Here is a 19,227-nt window from a genome sequence, read left to right as displayed (position 1 = left end):
TCCCTATTGTCCTGGGGCTTAAGTCTAAGTTCCTTAGCCTAGCTTCTGAGACCTGTTGAACTTGGCCCAGCCACAGGGCTCTTGCCTCTGGGCTCCCTCTCCTTCTCCTATGCCGTGATCTTGTCTCCTGGCTTCATTGCCGTTTCTCAGAAGTGCTACCTTCTGGGTTCTGTGCAGGCAGTTTGATCTCCAGGATCACCCTCAGTAGAACATTCCCTCCCCTGCACTGGGGACATCCTTCTAATTCTAAGAGCCCTTTGCAGGGAGCAGTGTTGCCCATTTTGCAGATGGGGAAGCTGAGACTCGGAAAGCTAAGCTGGCATCTGAACCCAAGTCTCTTGCTGTGGAGCCTGTGTTCTCCCCCATCTGTGTCCATGTGTGTCTGCACGTGTGCGCATTCAGCAGGCACTGCTGTCTGCCCTTTGAGCCAGGCAGTGTTTGGGCTAGGATGAGCGCTGCCTCCCTGGGAGGTCTGAGATTGTCTCTGGAGGCCGGAACCTGTCTCTTTCTGTTAGGGGTGGAGATGCTATATGTGAGCGTTGTGGGGGTGTCAGCCCCTCTCTAGCCCCCGAGACCACAGCCTCCCAGCTCCTCCCACTTCTCTCCCCTTCCTTCAAAATAAACACCCGCGAGCCCAAACCACCCATCCAGCCAAGGCACAGATGGAACCAGAGTTGGAATTAATTAGTTCTGTTGCCAAGGCAACTGGGATCCAGTCTTCCCTCTCCGGCCTGCCCCTACCTCCTAGGCCCCGCCCCTGCCTCTCTCGGCCCCACCCCTCAAGGCCCTGGCCCCACCTCTTCCCCAGCAGCAGCTGGTGGTGCCCTTGTGCCCTTGGAGAATCGAGGAGGGAGAGGATAGGTGTATCGAAGAGCTGGGTTCAGGTCCCCACTAGGACACTTTTGGCTTGGTGGGAGCTTGGGCAAGGTCCTGAACCACTGGGAACCACGCTATGACTCGACCTACCTGGGGAGGGGTACCCTGGAATGGATTTGAGAGACTGGCAAGAAAGGAAGAATGAAAGTGGCCTGAACTGGTGATACCATTGAGACTAGCAGTGGGCGTGTGGACTGCAGCAGCAGGTGTCCAGGTCGGGAGCTGTCAGAGCTACAGCTGGCAGCAGCTATGGGGCCCCCTACCCTGGCCGCAGGTTCTGACTCAGCTCTGCCTCCTCCATCCCGACCTTCCTGGCATCCTCTAAGCCTGCATCTTGCTGACTGGACACCAACAGCCAGGGTTGTGTTCTCCATCTTTTGTCTGTTGGTCTGCCCACCAGTCCACTCTGCACTGTCTCTTCCTGGGTGACCCTGAGCAAGTTACTTAGCTTCTCTGTGCTTCCACTTGTCTGGAAAATGGGCATAACAGCATCCACCTAGTGAGTATGAAAAGCCCCCAGCGTGGTGTTAATATTTAGTCTGTGCTAACCACTCGTTGCTTCTGTGCCTCTGCTGGCTGCAGGCCGGGGGGTGCCCTGTGAGAGGGGTTGTGAGGAACATGGGACAGTGGTCCCACCTTCTTCTTGGGGAAGTTGAGGATGGTGATCATGGCCACACTGTTGAGTTGTTGAGACTCCCAGCCTTACCTCTCTGCTCTCTGGGACGGGCTAACTGTGTCCCGTCGCACTGCAGATGGAAAAATCAAGGCCAGCAGGGGTAGGGGACAGTGGTGGCAGTTGTAGCTGGCGTCTCAGGGGCTGGCCCTTCCAGTGTTGGCCCTGCTTTCTGGATCTTGCTAGTTGATGCTGGCTGGAGGGTGGGACAAGCCAGGTCTTCAAAAGCCAGGGCTTGAGTCTCCCTCATTGTAACCATAGGGAATGTTCTTCTCCTGCCTGGGCCTCAGTTTTCTCTTCTGCAAAATGGGAGCTCATGGGGCTGGAGCTGGTGATAACTGATTGGAGCTGGCCAGGGCCATGGCTGTTTAGACTCTGTGCCAGCAGAAGGGGGCCAGTGTGGGCAAACGAGGTGCACTGTCTGGCCAGGGCGGTTCCTGGAAGTGCACTCAAGGTAGATGTTGTAGAGGGAACCTGAGAGGAAAGGGCAGCTCTGACGCCCAGGCCCCATCTTTTGGAGGCCCCAGTGCTGGGCTCTGCTAGGCTTGCCATCGTCTGGCTAATAGGCCATTTGCTCTTCCAGGGAAGCCACCAGGGAGATGGCTCTTAAGCTGGCATGGTGAGGCAGGGGCTCTGGAGAGAAAACAGGCCAGGACTGGGGAGAGAACTCTCCTCCGTTCCGCAGCCCCCGCCTCAGGGACTGTGGCTAAGTCGCTACCCATCCGGGAGTCTGTTTCCTCATCTGTGAGTTGGGCCTAATGATGAGATCAATGACCCACTGGAAAAGCTTTTGAGAAGCATAAACTAGGGGTAGCTAACTCAGATACCCATGGGGGCTTCGTCACAAAAAGTGAGCATCCGGGCTGAGGAAGGCAGTAGAGTGTGATGGGGCCTGTGGTAAAGGCTCTGCCTTGTAGCATCAAACCCAGATTTGCATCAGCTCTGAGCCCACCAACAAAACCGATCCATGGGCAGCCAGTTGGCCCCAGAAGGCAAACCCTACAGATGGATTAACTGGAAGGGAGCTATTTAACTTTTTTTTTTACATAATAACACGGTCTGACATTTATTGAGGGCTTGCTCTGTGCCTGGAGCAGACTCAGCACTTCACTAGGATTACCATGTTTGATCCTCACGCTGACCCAGAGGCCAGCTGAGTGCAAGCGTGCTTCCTACTAGGTAACTGAGCCAGTGAAATCAGAGAGGTTAAGTCAGAGCCCAAGATCACACAGCTGTGGGGGTAGGGAGCGGGGCCCATTCCCAGGACTTTGGTTTCCTATCTGGAGGGCAGAATGGGGTACGGGGAAGGGCAGACCCACTTGGCAGGGAAACCCCCAAAGATGTGGCTTTTCGTTTCTGTTGGAGAAGAGGCTGGGAGAAGGAGGAAAAACAAAATTAAACAAACACAGGGTGTTGTGGAGCTGAGGAAGAATAACTTATTTTTTATGAGCTTGTTAGCATTTGTGAAGTTAAGTAAGTAGAAATTTATGCCATTCATTTGCATGCATTCAAGGAAGGGCTCCCTGGGCCCAGTGTGGTACCTGGATGCTCACAAGCCCCCCAGGGCAGCTGCCCCTCAGCTCACAGGAAGTAGCTGTTTTCTGGGGTTTCTTCAGATCCGGTTCCTGATGGCCCACTGTGTGCCTGGCACCAACAGCTGTGGCTGTCCTTGCTGTGTCTAGAAGCAGCTGATCTGGATGCCATCAGAGTGGCATGGCCCTTGGTTCAGAGGTTGAATGTTCTAAACATGGTTTGTGGTCTCTCCAGGGACCTCAGAAGGTGCAGGAGGCCCAGAGACCACCAGCTTGGCTGCCCAAGAGCTGGGGGACCTGAGACATGTGGTTTCATCTCCCTGGGCCTCAATTTTTCTCAGCTGTGAAATGGGGACAGTAGCAGCAGCACATGCTCATCTGAGATGACGTTGGCTTGTGGGGCTGGCCTGCCCGTATTCCTAGTTAACCTGGCTCTTTGGGTCCCTTTGTTTCCGGTGGAGCTGGATGATCTGTGAACTGGCAGACGCCCTTTCTAGGAGGCCTTCCTGGAACCCTTCCTGGGCCTCAGCCACTTTGTCTTGAAGCCCCATGGCTCCCTGACCTTCTCCCTGAGATGCCTGGTCTCCTGCACTCCTGCTTTTGAGCTGTGAATGTCCTCAGGGCAGAACCACTGGGTCCAGAGCCCTGGGAGGCCCTGCTCCTGCCCCAGGGCTTGAGAAATGGTACTAAATGAATGAGTCCGAGAAATATTTAACCTCAGCCTCGTTTTCACTGCTCTGGAATGAAAAGCCCCTTCCAGACGTGTAGTGATGTGTGGTTTTACAGCACTTTCAGACACGGCTGTCATTTGATCTCCACCTTTTGATCCCCACATCCCCTGTGCTCCCCTCACCCCCAGCCTTGGAGAAGGGAAGTCAAGGACTGCAATGAGGAAACAGGCCCAGGCAGGAGCATCAGGATTTGAATCCAGCACTCATTCATTTGTTTTGGTTGCTGGGAAAGATTGAGGGCAGGAGGAGAAGGGGGTGACAGAAGATCAGATGGTTGATGGCATCACCGACACGATGGACATAAGTTTGAGCAAGCTCCGGGAGTTGGTGATGGACAGGGAAGCCTGGAGTGCCGTAGTCCTTGGGGTCTCAGAGAGTCAGACGTGACTGAGCGATTAAACAACCAGAGTTTGTTCATTTGGCTGTGTCAGATCTTAGTTGCATCACGTGAGATCTTCGTTGCAATGCACAGACTCTCTAGTTGTGGCGCGTGGGCTCCAGGGTGCATGGGCTTCAGGCTTTAGTAGTTGCTGTGCATGGATTTAGTTGCTTCTGGGCATGTGGGATCTTAGTTCCCTGACCAGGGATTGAAACCCAGGCCCCTGCATCATAAGGCGGATTCTTAACCACTGGACCACCAGGGAAGTCCCTCATTTATTTGTTCATGGAAACTTTTGAACTCCTGCTCTGTGCTGGGTATTGGGGATCTTGGGAAGAGTGAGCCATGTCCTGCCCTTCAGAGTCTTAGAGGCTGCACTCAAAAAACAGGCACAATGAGGGTCGAGGGTTAGGAAGCTGCAAACTCTCATTCTTTCATTCACCCAGAGGAGTAAGGTGGCCTTCCCTGGGGCTGGAGCACATGAGTGAGGAGAGAGGTGAAGCCAGGAAGTCAGGGAGGGCTGTGGAGGTTCTTCAGGCCTGATGGGAGTCGGCAGGTAGGTGGGGGTGGCGGCGGGAAAGAAGGTGAGGGCCACAGCAGTAGTTCATGTGAGCCGCTGGAGGCTGGCGGAGGTGGGGAGAAGCGGGTGGATTCACATTGGTCACGGTTGGCTAATGGAACTTGTTCCCTTTGCCTCCAGGAGCTCAAGAGGGAAGCAGCGTGTTTATTCGGCAGACAGTTCTCCAGCGTCTGGTGTGGGCTGAGCATCGTGCAGGATTCTGGGGAATTGGGGGGGTGAATGAGAACAGTCCCTGCCATTAGGAATCTCAGAGCCAAGCGGGAGGCAGATGAGGCTGACTGCTGCCTGGGTGGGCTGGAGGGCTTCCTGTGGGAGGTGGCTTTGAGTCTGAGGAGTAGCAGGCAGGAGGTAGGAGCGGGACATGACAGGCTGTGGCCATTTCAAGGGGAAAGGCCAAGAGGTGTTGGGTGAGAAGGGTAAGAATCTCCTCTGTGAGGACTTTGCAGTGGGCAAGGAGCGTGCAGGAGTCTGTGCAGGGCCTGTGAGCTCCAGGCAGGCCAGAGGAGTCCAAACTGTGTAGCCTTCCAGCAAGAGAGAGCCTGCCACCAGCTTTCAGAAATGGTATTGCGGATGATGCGGCGGATCAGGACGGAAGGAGTGGGAAGAGCTGAGGAGTTGGGGAGGGGAGTTCTCCAAGGTGCTCTTCTGGGGTCAGGCTGAGGAGTGGGAGGCTGGTGTAGTAGAAGGGGGCTCGAGGGAGAGTCCCAAGTAGGAGGAGTCAGGCAGGTTGTGGCGGAGGCATGTATATGCAGGCATGCGTATGTGCAAGTATGTGTGTGGGAGGCACGTGTGCACAGGCATGTGTGTGTGCATGTGTGTGTGTGTGCAGGCATTTGTGTAGGAGGCACACATGTGTAGGCATGTGTGTGTGCAGGCATGTGTGTGGGAGGCACACATGTGTAGGCATGTGGGGGGGGGCATGTGTGTGTGTGCAGGCATGTGTGTGTGCAGGCATGTGTGTAGGAGGCACGCATGTGTAGGCATGTGTGTGCGCGGGCATGTGTGTGTGCAGGCATGTGTGTGGGAGGCACGTGTGCGTAGGCGTGTGTGTGCACAGGCATGTGTGTGTGGAGGCATTTGTGTGCAGAGTGGGGTGCTGTGTCTCCGGACAGTAGCCTCATTGCAGGAGGGGTGTTGGTGGGCAGAGTTGCAGAGATGGGACCAAGCCCGATCTTGACTGTGGGGATAAGGGCCTGGGAGGCACCAGAGGCTTCCGAGCAGAGAGGCGCTCCATGAACCTGCCTATGCTTCAAGAAGTTTCTTCAGGCAGCTGTGCAGGGGCTGGGCAGAGGCAGGTCTTCTAGGTGTCTGTTTGCCAGGCCGCGGGACCCGTCCGGGGAACTTTAGCAGTTGGCAATGGAGAGGACAGAGGGTGGTGGAGCTCAGGAAGGGCTCAGGGGAGAGGTGGTATTTGATCCGGGCCACTGAGGGCGAGAGGGTTCACTCTGTGAAGGTGGAAGGAGGACCCAGCAGGTGGTTTCAGTGGAGATGGGAGAGGCCAGTCTATTCAGGATGGCTTTGAAGGATTAAAGGGAAGGTCTGAGCTGGAAAGGAATATCATTAGTGAGGACCCATCCCATGCTGATCATTCTCTGCCCAGCGCTGCATGCCCAGCTCCACACTTATAGCTGCAAGGCTTTGGGAAGATCCTTGTGCCTTCATTTGGTTGTCTGTAAAATGGGGATATTGTAAGAATTTGCCTCTTGTGGGGCCACTTAGGGGAGTTAATCTACCTGTAGCCCAGCCTAGGAGATTCTCTGTAGTTCTGTCTGTGGTCATTTCTGTCTCCTTTAGCACTCATGGCAGGCCTGCAGGGCATCCTCCCATCCTCAGGGACAGATGAGAAATCGGCTCAGAGAAGCTGTTCAGGCTCTCTGAGGCCACACAGCTGACAGAGGTACAGAGCAAGTGTCTGAACTGAGGGTGTGCAGGACCCCAGTCTTAGCACTCTCTCCTCAGTGCCTGTGGCCTCCTGGAATGCCTGGACTCGGGGTGAACAAGTCCCCTCCTTTGACTTTGAGAGCTACCAGATCTGGTGCAAGGAGAGTGGACAGGAGTCTGGTGGGCAGGTTCGAGTCCCTGGCTTGACCCTCACCGGCCATGAGGCTCCAGATTAGCTGCTTGCCCTTGGTCAGAGCCTCAGTCTCCTCATCTGTAAACAGAGGCCCTGCGTGCCCAGATAAGAGCTGCTGGGTCTTCTTCAAGGTCAGCTATGTCAGCCCCCTGCCTCAAGTGAGGCTCCCAGGAGGGGCTCTGTCCACCTTCTCTCCATTCCTCCGCTCCTCTGCCCCTGCCTGACCATGCTGCCCCAAGCAGGCTGGGACCATGGTGAACACGGGAGCCACAGCACTGGTTGAGGCCTGAGTGGTCATAATAATAATGATAAGGAGCTGGGAGGCCATGTTGTCATCAGTAGTAAAAACAGGTCCACTCAGCGAGTGGGGAGGGGAGCAGGTGAACAGGGACAGAGGCCAGCTGGGAAGGACATGCCTGGGGCCGTGTGATTCTTGTGCTTTTTCAGTCCTCATGCCCCAGGTACTTCCCCCGTGCCAGGCCTCTTGATGGCACTGAAGGGACACGCTGTATTGCCTTGGCTCTCAGGAAGGGAAATGGTGACTGTCCGGGGGGACACCACCTGGAGCTTGTGAGCCCGGGGATGCTGTGGAATGGTGAGGCCAGGGTTAGAGTTCAGCGCAGGCTTCCTGGAGGAGGTGGTGCCTGAGCTAAAGCTGGTAGGGGTTCACAGTGCTGGTGGCAAGTGGCAGGGAGAGGAAAGGGCCTTTGTCAGTCAAGGGGCTGGGCCAGGAAAGTGAGCAGAGGCCGGGGCAGGAGGTGGGGAAGGTATGGAGTCCCCTCGTGGAAGCTTCACATGCCAGGAAGGAACTTGGCCCCTGTCCTCGGGGCTGCAGGGAACTCCCAGAAGGATTCTGAGGAAGAGAGACAGTGTCAGGGCTGCCCTGTGTAAGACTCCCCCTGGCCGCCATGAGGGAAGGGCTGGAGAAAAACGGGGCCATGATGGGCAAGGGGGCGAGTGATGATGGCGGCAGGCCCTGGTGAGGTGTGGAGCGGAGGACACATCGGGGAGACATTTCGAGAATGAAGTTGGTGGCTGGTCTCAATATTCTTTTCTGGCAGGGGCATGAGGAGTTTGTGATGGTGGGATCTGTGGTCTGGGTAGGCAGGCCGGGTGGTGGTGACCTTGACCAAGAGAAGACGTGCACAGAAGTGGCTTGGGTGAGAGGATGACCTGGGGCTGAGCCTGGGGCCTTTCAGGGCACCTGGGGAGACATCCGACAAGCTAAAGTTCAGGATCTGGGGGACCAAAGGCATGCCCGAGGTCACCCTGGAGGGGGGTGCACACATAGGTGGGTGAAGACAGAGCCTGGAGGGAGAGCAACCTCTGGGGAGCTGAGGCAGGAAGCAGGGGCCTGAAGGAGAAAGGATGTGGCTGCCAGTCTTGGGCAAGACTCTCACCCACTCTGGACTCAGTTTCCTTACCTGTTACATGTCAGGAGCCCAGATGTGCTGAGGGGGCTGCCAGCTCTGACCTTCTCTCAATACCCCAGAGGGCCTGAAAGTGGATGAGGGAGGTGACCTGGGGGGGTTCCCCACACACAGTAGTTTTGATACAGGGCCCTGGAAATGATGCATTAACAGTTTGGCCAGAATTACTGAGCACCTTTTTTGTGCCGAACCCCCAGGTTGGGGCCTGGGGCAGAGAGGGGACCTGTCCATGGTCCCCACTCTCAGCACTCACACTGGGAGTGTAGTGAGGAAGTACCCAGAAATCCACTGGTGTTACCTCACTTTTAGCAACCCCAATCTATGAAAATTCAGATTCTCTCTTAAGAGAAATTAGAGGCTGGTTCGCCTCCTGGTGGCTCAGATGGTAAAGCATCTGACTATAATGCAGAAGACCAGGGTTTGATCCCTGGGTTGGGACCATCCCTTGGAGAGAGGAATGGCAAACCCACTCCAGTATTCTTGCCTGGAGAATTACATAGACAGAGGAGCCTGGTGGGCTACAGTCCGTGGGGTCACAGAGTTGGACATGACTGAGCAACTAACACTTTCTCTATTGTACAAAATATGGATTGGCCAAAACGTTCATTCAGGGTTAACCCTTGGTGAATGAACATTTTGGCCAACCCAATAATCTGCAGGAGGGTTTTCTTAAACAGCCAAGATCCCAGGGCGTGTGTGCTGGGTCTCCTCTTGCCCGAATTCCCTCCTGGCCAGAGACTTCCTTGCCCATCTTTGTTTCCTCTGCCTTGTGTCAGGAGTCCTAGTCCAGCCCCACAGCAGGGGCTCATTAGCTATGGACTGTCTAGGTGGCAGGGTGCAGTCCCTTCTGGGGATGCCCGGTTCCCCTGGGTCCTGGGCAGCAGGTCTTCAGAGGTGCCAAGCCCCTCAGTTAACCATCATCTTCTCTTCTGGCCTCCTGTTACTCTTGATGACAACAGGCAGGCACCTGAACCCTGTTGCTCCCAAACTGTGAATGAGACCCCTGCCCCCTCCCACCCAGGGTCCCTCACCCCCTGGTGATCCCCTGTGGACCAGAGACCTGTTTTGCCAGCCCGGGGCCTGGTGTGTTGTAGGCTCTTAGGCGTGGGAATCATACGCTGCTGGTGAAGGGCCCCTGGTCTGTCTGTCACCCTCTTCCAGATGATGAATCTGGGGCTTGAAAGGGAAGGGCATGTCTCAAGTCCTTGTTGCCATGGAGCCGGGGCTGGTGAGGGAGCCACGGTGGAGATGCTTCTTACCCAGGGTATCCCTGGCATCAGAGGCCTGGGGGGATTTGAGCAGAGCTGGGGGGACAGACTAGCTCCACAGCTACAACTCGGGGTGTCCCAGGCTATTTCACTTCCTCGCTGTGTGCCCTTGGATGAGTGGCTTCACTGCTCTGGGCCTCAGTTTCTTTATCTCTCAAATGGGTATAATAATTGTGCCCATCTCCCAGGGCTATGGAGAGGCTTGAATGAGTTAGTGTAAAACCTCACTGAGGTCTGGCATGTAGTTAGTGCTCGGTGCATGGAGCCCAGGCAGTAAGGCTTGGCCCCAGCCCCGCCACTGACTAGGGGTGACCTGGGAGCCCACTTTCTCTTTCTGAACCTCTCACTTGAGAAATAGGTCTGATGACCTTCACCTTGTCTCCCTGTTGACAAGGTCACAGGGGGCTGTGTAAGCGGGGGCTGTGTCTGCATGCAGATGAAGAGTGGCAAGGCCTTCACCCGGTCTGCTGGGTTCCTCGTTGGCATGATGCAGCCCTATGGGCTTGCTCTCTGGACTTGACAGAGGCATTGGTTCAGGCCACAGAGCTGCCAGGCTGACTGTGCCGGGGGCTGGAGCTGCAGTGGAGAACACCCTGTGCTCGATGGCTGGGCGACGTGGAGGGACAGATGCCATCAAGGGGGTCAGACAAGAGCCAGGAGAGTCTCCATGGGAGAGGGGAGAGCTGCCTTGAGGGGAGACGCAGGAGAGGGGGCTGGAGTGGGAGGTTGGGCTAGGCCTCATAGGGCCTTGACCTTCAGAAGGACTTCCAGCTTCAGCCTGGAGCCACAGAAGATTCTGGAAGGGCTTTAAGAGAGGGGTCCTCAGCGGGTCCACAATAAACAGGCTATTTTGAGAGGCTCTCCGGCATCTGAGCTAAGGGTCTGGGGAGGCACCCAGGGGACACCTGGAGCTGCTGGGAGCCAGTGCTGCCTTCTAGAAAGGGCCATCAGTGACTTGAACACTCAGGTATGTGGCCTGGGCAGGTGTCACGATGGATTGGAGATGAGGGATGAGGCAGGGGGTGGAGTCAGGTGTGGTTTAGATAATGCGGCCGAGGCACAGAGAGGTTTGGTAATGGGCCCATAGTCACACAGCCAGAGAATGAAGTCCTCAGGCCCAACACCGGCATGAGGCGGCAGCCTGGCCCTTCTGCTGTTGGCAGCCCAGCAGCCCCACACAGAGGCGCCCGAGGCGCGGAGCAGGAGGGCAGTGCAGCCAGCAGGGCAGTGTCCTCACGCTCTGTTCACGGGCTCTGCTCTGTGCCAGGCATAAGGGGATCGATTAGGGCATATGCCAGGGAGTGGGGGCCCATTCTGTGTTGCCTGCACCCCCCCATTAAGTAGGGTCGGTGTACAGAGGAACCAGTCTTGTGTGGCAGCCGCAGTCCACCCTTACTGGCCACGGGAGTCAGTTGGCCTCTGTGATCTGGGAAATGTTCTGGTCTGCCAAGCCAGCTTAGCTCAGGATACATGATGCTGGCTGCAAAGCCCAGGCTCAGGCCCAGATGTGAATGGGGGCCACTGGTGGGAGAGGATCAGGAAAACAACAGGGACAACTGGCTCCTGTTTTGTGGAGAACAAAGGGTCGTGTGAGCCCAAGAAAGACTTGTAAGTGCAGGGAAGGGTTGAAGGAGCCTGCAGAAGGTGGGACAGGGCCAATCTTGACAAGCCCGGGCAGTGTTTGGAGACTGTCCTTTGCCTCATTTTACCAGGTAAACATGCGGCAGGCCCAGAGAAGGTGAGGGCCTGACTCAAGGTCACACAGCAGCTGGTGCAGACCTACTAGCTTGGGGGCCGGGGCGCTGCCCCACTCTGTGAAGGAAGGATGTGATCATTTATCAGAGGAGTTTAATAATGAATGAAGTCGAAGTATCTTTAATGCAGGCAGCAGGCCCGAAGTAATAAGGGGCCCTGTATTAATTCGTAAGTTAATGAATATGCAGGTGTGTCTGAATGATTAATGGGGCTCCCGAAGGCCTCAGAGAGGGGTGCGTGAGCTGCTGCTGATGGAAATATGAATATTGCATACATCTGGGAAGTTGGATAAACCAGGGAACAGGTGGGCATTAATGAACTGGAGGACTTTAGTGGCTCCAAAGGGCTGAATATACAGATACTTGAAAGCAGATATTCAGGGTCATGGCTAAGTGCTCTCATTTCTTGCTGTGTGATCTTGAGAAAGTCACATCACTTCTCTGAACCTCCATGTCCTCATCTGCAGAATGGGCATAAAAATAGTAGCTGATTCCTAAGATCCTGGGGATGAAATTCATGACAACCCCTTAGTACCAGAGGCAGGCGTAGTGCGGGCATCTGATAAAAACTGTCATTGCCTTGTTAGAAAGGAGGGTAGAGGAGTGGTTGAGGAAGGAAAGTATAACAGTAATGATTAAATTCCCTTCAATATCACTAGCACTTTACAGTTTGTAAGGGGGTTGATCTTTCCTCTGTGGCTTCCCAGGTGGCGCTAGTGGTAAAGAACCTGCTTTCTAATGCAGAAGATATAAGAGATGAGGGTTCGATCCCTGGGTTGGGAAGATCCCCTGGAGGAGGGCATGGCAACCCACTCCAGTATTCTTGCCTGGAGAATCCCATGGACAGAAGAGCCTGGAGGGTACAGTCCACAGGGTCGCAAAGAGTCAGAGACGACTGAAGTGACTGATCGTGCACGCATGCTCTTTCCTCTGCTCCTTGAAGCAGCTGCATGGGGCAGAGGAGATGGCTCTTGGGAAAGCTGAGGCTCAAAGAGGGCTGGTCCCTGCCTGAGTCACCCAGTCAGCAGAGGCAGATTCAGGCCCGGGCCCAGGTCTGCACCCCTTGCTGGTGAATTTCGGAGGCGACGGAGGTGGAACTGCCAGTCAGCAGGAGAGTCCCACTGAGGTATTGACCAAGAAGGGCCTGGGGTTGGGGAATCCTGCACCCTCTCCCAGAGCCCCAGTTTTTCTGTCTGTGGCATGAGGGTCTGTCTGCCACCCAGAGCTGTTTTGAAGCTTTGGAGAAAAGATGGGATACTGCACCCTCACCTGTGCTCAGCGTTTCGGGGAGTCTCAGACCCTGCAAATGTTTACCCCTCTTATGCTTGAAGTAGCTGTACCTGGAGTTTATATGCACCAGCCTATCTTATATATGGGGAGCTGCGGGTCCTGGGCCATGCTTGTAGCTTTGAGGTCCTTAGGCACATCCCCTAGCCTCTTTCAGTCTCCATTTCTCCATCCTCCAAGTGGGCAAATTGTGTATTAATTTTGTGGGCTCCTTCCTGCTCCCCACCCCCCGCCCCCACCATGTCATGGCCTTATGTATTGGCGCCCTTTCTTTTAAGCTCCATGACATTTTATTCATTCTTCGGTCCTTTTGTGAATATTTATGGAGTGCTTCCTGGTGCCGGGTTGGGCGCTGGATTTACAAGAAGAGCGAGACTGCCCTCCTTGTCCTTGGCCTTGATGAGGTATTGGTCCAGGCAGACGCAGGTGTGAATCTAGTGTCAGGTGACGCGGGCTGGGATGGGGCGCGGAGCCTGAGGTCGGCCTCTACCCTGCTGGGCTTGTTAGTCTTGCTGTCTTCCTCACTGGAGCATCTACCTGAGGCTGTGCCTTTTGGCAATGAATTCTCGGCTCCCCCAGCAGGAGATCCTCAGAGAATGGCTGTTGGAATGAATGAGAAAGTGAAGGAGTGAATGGCTGGCATCCTAGGCCCCTTGCCCTGGCTCTCCCGGGCTCCAGGCCAGGGAGCAGAGGCCCAGCCAAGCCCTCCCTTGGTTGTCCCAGGTAGACCAGGGCAGCCTCTCTTGCATCCTTCTTCATTCCTCCTGGGACTCTAGCCTGGGCCCCGAGGCCCCCCTGCCAGCCTGGCTGGGTCAGGGAACTCTAAGTTGTTGGATAAAGAACCTGAGCCGTCATGGTTGTGTTGTAGCCTGCTCTTGCCAGATGGGGAAACGGAGGCTCAAGGAGGAGGGGGCCAGGGTTTGAGCCCCTGCTGGGCTGCTCCGCGGGCTTGGCCCTGCAATACCTGGCCTGGCCAAGTATTTATAGTCTCTGCTGATCTATATTAACATCAGGGCCTGCCCAGGCCTTTGCAGCCTCTGGATCTGAAAGGCTTTGAACCTTCACAGCCATGGGGCTCATGCTGGGCCCTGTGCCTGGAGTTCTTTCTTCAGCCCAGGCCTGGGCTCCAGCCACCTTTTGGTGGGTTCAGCGTCTTTGGGGGTTTTTTTTTATTATGCCTTGCTTTCCTCCCTTCTCTGCAGGGAGACTGTGTGTACAGCATGGGATCAAGCACGCGGGCTGTGTGGCCTCAGGGGAGAAGGCTCCCCGCCTCCCTGAGCCTCAGTCTCCTCGTCTGTAGAATGGGCCATCATTCCCACCTGACTTGGTGTTCCAGGCACTGAGGGCTCAGTGTGAGCGGGAGTCACTGTGTACCCTCCTCACATCTCTTCTGGTCCTCATCACAAGCCGTCCTCAGAGCCCCTAGGGACTGGAGTGTCCTATCCAACGGCCAGAGGAGGCCACTGAGGCCCCAGGGGCGGTACGACTTGTCAGGGCTGTGCTGCCTGTTGGAGCAGAATTTCGGACTCCTCTAAGTCTGAATGTTCCAGCTTCCCAGACCCTCTCCTTTCCAGGGCCCTCGGGGTCCTTGGGGCAGGCTGCCCCCTTACCCCACCAGCTTGGTTCCCATCCCCGTCGCCATGGGAACGGCTCCACTAACTCTATGCTTCTCTTACAGAGCAGAGACGACTGGCCGCCCTGAGCGCAATTCAATTCAACAGACATTTACTGAGTGCCTACTATGCGCCAGGCCTTAGGCTAGGCACTGGGGTGGGGGCGCAGAGAGGAAGATGGAGGCCCGTCCTCAGGTAGCTCTGGGCTGGGGGGTGAGGAGAAGACAAGCAAGGGCTGAGCAAGGACAGCTCAGCTCCAGGAGAGAAGCTGCCTGTAGGTTCGGTAGCAGCAGATACTTGGGTTCAAGTACATCCCTGGAGAGCTGCTGTCCCTCGCCTGTGCCTCAGTTTCCCCATCTGTAAAATAAGGGGTGGGGTGGGGTGGGGTGAGACAATCTCTAGGATCCTTCCAGGGGTCCAGGAGGGTGGAATCAGGGCACGGGGGAAGACACGGTAGGGAGGCCCACACCCTTCCTGTGGAGAAGAAACCTCTGAAGGCTTCCTGGAAGAGGAGGCATGAAGCCTGGGCTGCAAGGGGGTAGGGAAGGTGGAAATGGTACCCCAGGGTCAGGAAGAGCTTGAGCTAAGTAAGGCCCAGGGGACACGCAGATGGGAATCCCTGTAACTCTGTAGGTTGAGAAGGGATGTGGTGGGGTGTGAAGCTAGAGAGGGAGGGGGGACCCACGGCTTCATGGTGGGGTGTGAGCTCTGTTCTGGGGGCTGTTGAGGACCGAGAGTCAGTGAGAGTGGCCTGCCTTGTGCTGCCCCCTTCGCCTGCCCCCTCTCCCGCGTACACTTGACCGTCACGTTCCTGTAGAACCTGTGACCATGGTGGTGCCTGCGTGTGCTGGACACGTTACACATCAGTTCCCATGGCAACCCCATAAAGTGGGCATTACTGGGCCCGTTCACAGACGAAGACACTGAGGCTGAGAGAGGGAAGTTTTTGCCCAAAGTCATGATCTGACCCTCAGTTTTCCCGTGCTTCTTCCACTAGCTCTCACTTTTTTGGGGGGGGGGCATTTTTGTCCTGTGTGACACCAGCCATCCTAGGAACCCCCAAGCTCATAGAAGTGCCTGCCAAGAGCAGTGCAGTTGGGTCTGGAGGTTGGGGGTGGGCGAACCCTCAGATGTTAGCAGGGCTGGCTTTCTCCAAGACCTGAGCTTCTGTCCCCACAGACATCCTCTGAGATGGGGGTGAGGCAGGGCTCCTTCCCACTTTACAGATGAGCAGACTGAGGCCCTAGGAGTCCAAGGTCAATGCAGTGACAGCATGGGCAGGGAGCCCCATCTTATCACCCAGCTGAGGCTGGAGGGAGGTTCAAATCCCCTGAGATCTGTGCAGAAGCTGACCCCCACAGCCCTCCCCCCACCCCCAGGGAGTGGGAAAGACTGGCATTAGAATCACAGACCTGGGTTCAAATCCTGGTTTTGTCTTGCACAAACAGTGTGATCTTGGGCAAGTTATTACTCTGAGCCTCGGTTTTCTTATCTATAAAGGGAGACAGCAGGCCTCTTTCATTCAGTCATCAATACATGTTTATTCAGAACCTGCTGGGTGTCCAGTGTTGGGCTTTAGTGGAGAATCAGACCTTTACTCGGAGAACTCAGCTCAGGAGTCAGAGCAGCAGTTTTCATTCTGGTTGTGATGGAAGAAGCCCAGGGTGCTGTGGGAACCCACAGGAGGGACCCCAGCCAGACCATTTTGATTGGTGGAGGGAAGCAGGAGGGCAGGAGAGGAAAGCAGGAAACCAGCTCCGCAAGACCCCAGAGGCTGGGCTTCAGATGATTCTTGTTGGAAATTTCTCAGATCAGTAAGGGAGCCGGTGAAGGCTTTTGAGCAGGGGAGCACCATGCTCTGATGTATGTTTTAGAATGCTCCTCCTCTGCTGGGTGGAGGGGGCGCTAAGAGTGGAGGCAGGGAGACCCTTGAGCATGCAGATTGAGAAATTCACTTGGGGCAAGGAAGGAGACTGAAGCAGGACAGGAGCAGTGGGAGGACATACACCAAGACCATCCAGGTGTGGGCAAGTGGGGATGCTCCTGGCTGGCTCAGGGACAGGGGAGAGAAGCAGGGGTCGGGGAGTGGGCGGGCAGTGGGAGGTGAGTCCAGTCGTGGGTGAGGACAGTTGAGTTTCACATGCCAGGGAGGGGTCCAGAAGGCAGTGGGAGGGAGATGGTGGTTGGTACCAAGCTGCTAACAGAAGCTTTGGGAGGGGTGGAGATGCTGGGCAGTAGGAGTGGGAAAGTGGATTTGGGAAGATCAGAGGGTAGGGACCAGGACTTCAGGGAAGGTCCCTGCAAAGTAGCCCAAAGCGGGAGTTGCCTGGCAGGTAGGAGGAATCCCGGGGTGTAGGGACTTAGGTCTGCCCAGGAGATGACAGGAGTCACATGTGTCAGGCAATCTGCCCAGTGCCAGGAGCATGGGAGGGGCCCTGGAGGGTCAGTTCCCATCTGACTGTCACCAGAAAGCAGAACCGTAGTCTGTCCCCCACTGCCATCCCGAAGAGGAGGGGACCACCGAGGAGGAGGAGGTGTTTGGGAAGGAGGGAAAGGGGAAGAAACATTTGCATGCATAACAAGGCTGAAGCGAGGGAGAGAGAAAGAGGGAGCAGGGGATGAAAAGAAATTACCATATGCCGGGATCTTGTTATTCAACCCAATTTTCAAAGGACCACAGCTGTCGCACTGAGATAATCCGTTAATTATAACAGCCATTGTGCTTTGGCAACGGGAGAGAAACCGAGGCTGGGGAGCAGGCTAAAGGCAGGGGTGGGAGCAGGTCTCTGAGGGGGCAGGAACAGGCAGGAAGGCAGACACTGTCCAGGGCCAGGCCTCATCCCTTCCTCGCTGCCACTGCTGCAGCGATGGGTGACAGGGACCCTGTTTGTGCCAGGCACTGTGCCACATCTGTGAGCCAGGCCATCCTAACCATTCTAGAGGTAGCTGCGAGCACTTACTATGTGCCAGACCTGCTCTGAAGCTTTCGTTCTCCCACCCTCTGAGGTCGTGCCCTTCTCGTCCCATTTTACAGAAGAGGAGACTGAGACTCAGAGGAAAGAAATAGCTTGCCTGGGCCACACTCTTCGTTCAGTGGCAGGGCTGGGATTTGAGTTGAAGGTGGCCTGTCCTTCCAGGAGAACACTAAGGAGGGCCGGTCTCCATGGGTTGGCCACACAGACTTGGTGGACACGTGTCCTGGGCTGTGGTTTCTGTGCAGCCGGCAGTCCATGGGGTCGCCCTCCCCTGGGCACTTCCAGGGCTCCTCCTGCCCAAACAGAGCTTCCTTGTTCTCTGATGCCACAGCTGCAGGCCCCTGCAAGCCGTACCCAGCGCCCCCCCCCACCCCACCCCTGCAGAGAAGCCAATCTCAGGGCCAGGAGAGGGACCCCATGCAACCACCTGGTTTGGGATTGTGATGGGCTGTCACCCTGGGACGGGCCTGGCCCTGGCTGGCTATGTGCCCAGGTGGTGGCCTGGGAGAGGCCGTGGGGAGGGTGGGCAGGAGTCCCAGGTGAGCAGAGCAAGCGGAACCTGAGCTCTGGTTGAGGGGCAGGAGCAAGGGGCCATTCTAGAAGCCCCGGAGCCCTTTGCCGCAGCACCCGCTCTGGCTGTGAATTGAGCAGCCAAGGCTTTAGACCTCCTGGTGTCCACAGCAGCCTTGGCGGGAGCCTCAGCCCGTCTTGGCTGGCAACATTTTATGGAGTAGGAATTGTATTTGGGAGCCCGTTACTCCCAAACCCCAGCAGGAGCCCCCAACTTGACCCAGCAAACCGAGCAGCATTGTTGAAGAGCCAGGGACCCCGCAGGGCGACAGGCAGGTCAGGGGGCTGTGTGGGGGTGCCCTCCTGGTTTGGGGTCCCCACTCCGGTGGGCCTGCTTGGAGGTGAGCAAGGGTTGTGGATGGGCCAGGGCAGTCCTGTACCATCAGTGACACAGAGGCCAAGTAGACTTTTAGGATCAAGGAACTACAGAACTCTTGAGCCCCAGATTCGTAATCAGAGACCTGCCATCCCCACAAAAAGATCTATGCCTTCAGAGTGTCCCAGAGCCACAGAACTAGGGAGGCTTGTGCCATCTGCCCTATCTCCACAGGGATGTAGAAGGTAGGCAGCCAGTTCTTCCAGGTTTGCCAGTCATTCTAGAAGTGGGGATTTTAAAAATAAAATCTCCCAAGTTATCAACATTGGCAAGTAATTTAAAAAAAAAAATTTTTTTAAGCCATTGTCCAGATGAAACAGGAACTCATAGTATGCCTTGACCACCCAGAGCCTGGTGCCATGGAGGGTCAAAGTCACTCTGTAGCAGTTGTGAAACCTCAGTTTCCTCCTCTGTAAAGTGGGAATAATAACAGCACGACTCATGAGGTTGTGCAGAGGATTGAGTGAGTTCACATGAGAAGTGTTTAAGCCTACCCGTGTCAGCCCAGGACTCTGCTTTCATTTTGCCCCCCGGGGCTGCGCTCTCTGCCACCCGGAGCCTCCACTTCTCCCCGTGGGCTCCAGCCGTGCCAGTCTGCCCTAGGACAGCCCTGAGGGTGTTGGAAAGCAGGGAAATATTCACCCCCTGGGGCCCTGGAGAGGGAGCAGAGCCGGGAGGGTGGGCCTAGCCAGCGCCTGGTACATAGTAGGTGCTCCATAAATGTTTATTGAATGAATGAATGGAGGCCATGCAGGCAGAGGCAGCCGTGCGTGCGCAGGCACTGGTGAAAGAGCGGGTCCAGTGGAGACTGGTGAGTAGTGCCCGGGGCTGCAGCTGAGCGGGGCCTGGGGTGTGCCAGAGCCAAGGCCAAGGGGCCAGCAGGGAGCAGGTGGGGGTGGCAGAAGTCAGGTGTGGGGGGAGGCAGGGGCCAGGTGAGCGGCAGAGACCAGGTGGGAAGGCAGGGCCGGGGCGGGGGGAGGGCAGGGGCCAGGTGGGGGTGAGGGGCAAGGTGGGGAGGCAAGGGTCAGGTGGGGGAAAGCAGGTGTCAGTTGGGAAATCACAGGTCAGATGGAGGAGGCAGTCCCTTGAATGGCCTGGAGGATTCTGGG

At 56.1% G+C, this 19,227-nt stretch overlaps 1 protein-coding gene across 12 annotated transcripts in view; it reads left to right on the top strand.

Moving 5' to 3' along the window:
* Positions 1–19,227, top strand: part of ELFN2 (extracellular leucine rich repeat and fibronectin type III domain containing 2) — a 56,593-nt gene that overhangs the window by 21,215 nt on the left and 16,151 nt on the right. Inside the window, exon 3 of one of the 12 annotated variants that reach the window (XR_006264209.1) lies at positions 14,263–14,387. The exons of 8 other annotated variants lie outside the window; for them this stretch is intronic. The gene's annotated coding sequence lies outside the window, so the exon portion shown is untranslated. 3 more of the 12 variants (XM_043441096.1, XM_043441095.1, XM_043441086.1) reach the window with 3 other exon arrangements.

The sequence above is a fragment of the Cervus canadensis genome, chromosome 21 (genome assembly GCF_019320065.1).
Source record: "Cervus canadensis isolate Bull #8, Minnesota chromosome 21, ASM1932006v1, whole genome shotgun sequence".
Lineage (NCBI taxonomy): Eukaryota > Metazoa > Chordata > Mammalia > Artiodactyla > Cervidae > Cervus > Cervus canadensis.
This window is presented reverse-complemented; position numbering and strand designations above follow the sequence as displayed.